This window comes from Tupaia chinensis, unplaced genomic scaffold (assembly GCF_000334495.1).
Source record: "Tupaia chinensis unplaced genomic scaffold, TupChi_1.0 Scaffold000387_1, whole genome shotgun sequence".
NCBI classification, from domain to species: Eukaryota; Metazoa; Chordata; class Mammalia; order Scandentia; family Tupaiidae; genus Tupaia; species Tupaia belangeri.
The window spans coordinates 3,080,177-3,084,833 of NW_006159889.1; the positions used below are offsets into that span (position 1 = coordinate 3,080,177).

The 4,657-nt window shown below is 38.5% G+C and overlaps 1 protein-coding gene across 4 annotated transcripts in view; it reads right to left on the bottom strand.

Annotated features, from left to right (window-relative positions):
* The window catches only part of TESK2 (testis associated actin remodelling kinase 2), a 168,216-nt gene that overhangs the window by 87,798 nt on the left and 75,761 nt on the right, over positions 1-4,657 (bottom strand). The gene's annotated exons all lie outside the window — the stretch shown is intronic.

The window sequence follows — 4,657 nt, forward strand, 5'->3', positions numbered from 1 at the left end:
GTTAAATAAAATAATCATAAAAAAGAAATTTATTCTCTTAGCAATTTAAATATACATTAACTGTAGTCGTGCTGTGCAAAACTGACCTCAAAAACTTAGTCCTTCTATATCTTGCAAACTAAGTTGGGCTGCTTGTAATTGCGGTCAATGAAACAAGAGGCAGAAGCTGGAGAAGAAGGATGTTTATTTCCGCAACCGAGTTACAAGAAGACAGCCAGCAAGCACCATCGAACTATCTCAAACAGATAGGCATGTGCTCAGTATTTATAGGTACAAGACACATTCCTCCCTACATTCCTCACTACATTCAATCAAAGTCAATCACTTTCCTTTGGGCAATTATCCCGATTCCTATTTTTTTTTATCCCTTCCTGGTTTCATATCTGATCATTCATCCAATGGACCTCCCAGTGACTCAGCACTTGGTTAAATTTTTCTCATCAGACACAGAGAGTGACAGAGAAACAGAAAGAAAAGGAAAAGGAAAAAGCATGCCCCAGCAGGGTTCTGAGATCTCTTCTCCACTGTTCCTCTACCCTGTCAGGATTCTGAAATAAATACACATGTATATCAGCATGTTTTTAAAGACCCCTGGGCTGGGATTTGAACCACATGGTTGGCCACATGGAAATCTGGCTCCCTTAACCACTAGGCCACAGGGCTGGCCCACTACCATTCTACTCTCTATTTCTATGAGTTCAACTTTTTAAAATTCCACATATAAGTGAGATCATACACTATTGGTCTTTCTGTGTCTGGCTTATTTCACTTAGCATAAAGTCCTCTGGGTTCATCCAAGTTACTAAAAATGACAGAATCTCCTTCTTCTTAAAGGTTGAATAGTATCCATTGTGTGTATAAACCATATTTTTTTCTTATCTATTTTACCTGTTGGTAGATACTTAGATTGATTTCATATCCTAGCTATCATGTATAACGCTTCAATGCACAATGGAAGTGTTAGTATCTATTTGACATACTGATTTTAATTCCTTTTCATATATACCCAGAAGAGGGATTGCTAGGTTATACAGTAGTTCTATTTTTAGTTTGTTGAGGGACAGCCATATGTTTTCTATAATGGCTGTCTAGCAGTCCCCCCGCCCCCTTATATGTTCTAAGACCACAGTGGATACCTAAAAGAGTAGATAATACTGAGTTCTTTATACATATTACGATTTTTTCTGAATATACATATCTATGACAAAATTTAACTTATAAATTAGGCACAGTGAGAGATTAACAATAATAACAAAGAATAAAATAGAATAATATGCTAATAGATATTACATGAATATGGTCTCTCCCTCTCTCAAAATATTGTGGCAGTGGATACCTAAAAGAGTAGATAATACTGAGTTCTTTATACATATTACGATTTTTTCTGAATATACATATCTATGACAAAATTTAACTTATAAATTAGGCACAGTGAGAGATTAACAATAATAACAAAGAATAAAATAGAATAATATGCTAATAGATATTACATGAATATGGTCTCTCCCTCTCTCAAAATACTGTGGTTTTTTTGGAGAGGTTTTCACTATCAGGCGCGTGCACTCGCCAGACAGACAGAGAGAGACATAGAGACAGAAAGTGAGAAATCACCCCCCCGGGGGGATGGTCACGCTGCAATCCCTTCTCCTCCATTCTCCTCTCAGGATCTTGGGCATGCACATACACGTGCCCGGCGTGAGTTCTAAGCCACCAGGTCCGGGACACAAACCGCGGTCGACTACGTGGGAGTCCAGCGACATAGCCATTACGCTAACTGCTGGTTCCCAAAATATTGTGTGTGTTTTTTTGAGAATTATTTTACTTGGGTCGGCAGGTGGCATGGTGGTTAAAGGCGCTGGATTCCCACATGGCCGACCATGGTTCAAGTCCTGGACCTGGCAGTTTTCTCTCTCTCTCTCTCTCTCTCTCTGTCCCTCTCTGGTCAAATTGAAATAAACAAATGAATAAATAATAAATAAAGTTAAATAAAATAATTCTAAAAAAAAGAATTATTTTACTTAACTTTATTTATTTATTTAAATATGACTAGAGAGGGACAGAGTGAGAGAGAAAGAAGGAAAGCAAGAGAAAGTGTGTCACCAGGTTTGAGATTTGAACCGTGATTGGCCATGTGGGAGTCCATTGCCCTTAACTACCACGCCACCTGCTGGCTCCTCAAAATATTTCATTATACTGCACTCACCTACTTTTGGACCATGGTTGATGATGGGTAACTGAAACCATGGAAAGTGAAACTGTAGATAAGGGGGCATGACTGTACTAATTTAGATCCTCACAGTGTACAACATTTTATCGTCCACCTTTTCTTTTCTTTTTTTTTTTTTTTAGAGGTTTTTGCTATAGGGCGCGTGCGCTCATCAGACAGAGAGACAGAAAGCGAGAAATCACCCCCCAGGTGGGATGGCCACGCTGCAATCCCTTCTCCTTCATTCTCCTCTCGGGATCTTGGGCACGCACACACATGCAAGATATGATGAAATTTAAAGCAAAGATGAGTAGGAAATATGATTTAATGATAACACTAGTTTTAACTTTAGGTCCTGAGATAAAGGGAAATTTTTATTTTCTTGTTTTTACTAATTCTTTTTTTTAAGAATTATTTAATTTTATTTGTTTTTGTTATTTTTTAATTTGACCAGAGAGAGACAGAGAGAGAGAAAGGGAAAGTGAGAAAGCAAGCCGCTAGGTACAGGACTCAAACCGTGGTCAACCATGTGGGAGTCCAATACCTTAACTACCACGCCATTTGCCGCTAATTCTATTTTTTATACTTGATCTCAGCCAAATACTGAGAAACAATGCTACCTCTATTTTCTCTCTCTGGTTTTGTTTTGTTTTGGACAGAGGGCATATACCCTCATCAAGAGAGACAGAGGAGAAAGCACGCCCCTGATGGAGTATGGTCACGCTGCAGTCCTTTCTCCTACTTTTCTCCATCTTGTTGAGATTTTGAGCATGCATGCACATATGCCCAGTGTGTTTCCCAACCTAAGATTCGAACTGCAAAATGGGCCATGCGAGATCTGGCTCCCTTAACCACCAGGCCACAGGCTAGCCTACTAACTCTATTTTCTAAATGTTTCCATACAAATCATGTATCCCCCTTCTGTAATATTAGCAAAACAATAAAACTATAATTTTTTAAAAGCAAGACAAAAACATGATCATCTTAAAAATTCCAAAGCAGAATATCAAATCAAGCCTCATCTATCTCACTCTCAAACATGGCGGAAGCCCCCTAACTGATCTCTTGGCTTCCAGTTATCCTAACTCTAAACCATCCTGGATCTTGTCGTCAGTTATCCTGTCACGTTAATGGCTGTGCAGAATCCTATACACAGAGCATAAAACACAATCTTGACTTTATGCAAAGCATTTCTAGAATAACCTGCCTAAATCTAACTTTCCACCTTTATCTACCAGTACTAGTATATCAAATCTTCAGTTCTTCTAGAATCCTTGTAGAAAAGAGGCCAGGCCTCAATCACGGACCCTAGCCAATACAAAATTTCTGGGCCTCAGTTCTTTCATGAAAAATACTAATAAAGATTTAATATTTAAATAAGTAGAGCACCCAGCACACGTGTCTTCAATAGACGGTAGTTTTTATTACTGTCATCATGAGGTAATCGCATTTTTACTCATTGACTCCTGAAAAGCTTTGCATGTTCACATCTGTGCTTTATATATCACTATTTTGCTCCTATCTGAGTTCCTTACCTATCTTGGAAAATTTTACTAAAAATAAAGGCCCAGTTCAAGTCCCCTTCTCCAAAGAAGGCTTCCTTGACTTTGACAAGTTAATATGATCTCTCACTCTGCTATCATTTGAATATGTCTTCCCAAAATTAATCTGTTGAGGCTCGGTTCCAGTTGTAATAGGATTAAGAGGGTGAAAACTCAATCCAACTGCAATGTTGAAAGGTGGGGCCTCTGGGAAGTGATTAGGATTAAGGTCATTGAAGGGGAAAGGGGCATGATTAAATCTTGGTGGGTTTATAAGGATAAGGAAGGAGATGGATATATGGACACAGACACATATGTTCTTGCTATTTTCAAGCTCCTTCCATGTGAAGTCCTGGGCTGCTTCAAGACTCTGTAGGGGATCTTCAGCAACAAGAAGATTCTTACCAGATGCAGCTTCTGAACTTTGAACCTCAAAAACCATTGGAACATATTCCATATAAAGTACTGATACTTGGGAATTTCTATTAATATATATTATTAGCAACACAACAAACTAAAACACACTACACTCTGAACCTGTGTAGCACTGAGAGCTTATTCTACTCAAATATTGTTGTCTAGCTAATTATTTTTCTTTTAGTTTTTTTTTTTTTTTTCCATATGGAACATGTGCTTGCCGGAGAGAGACAAAGAAAGGGAAAATGAGAAATCTCAAGAGGGGATGGCCATGCTTCAATCTGTCTTCCTAATGAGAAATCTCAAGAGGGGATGGCCATGCTGCAATCTGTCTTCCTCCATTCTCCACTCAGGATTTTCGACATGCATCCACACGTACATGGTGTGATTTTTTTTTCTTATGAAAGGAAAAGTAAGTTATTAAGTAAAAGTGAAAGTACGCTCCCGAAAGGTAGGAGCAGGCCTGAGGGAACAGAGAAAGAGTGGCTTACAA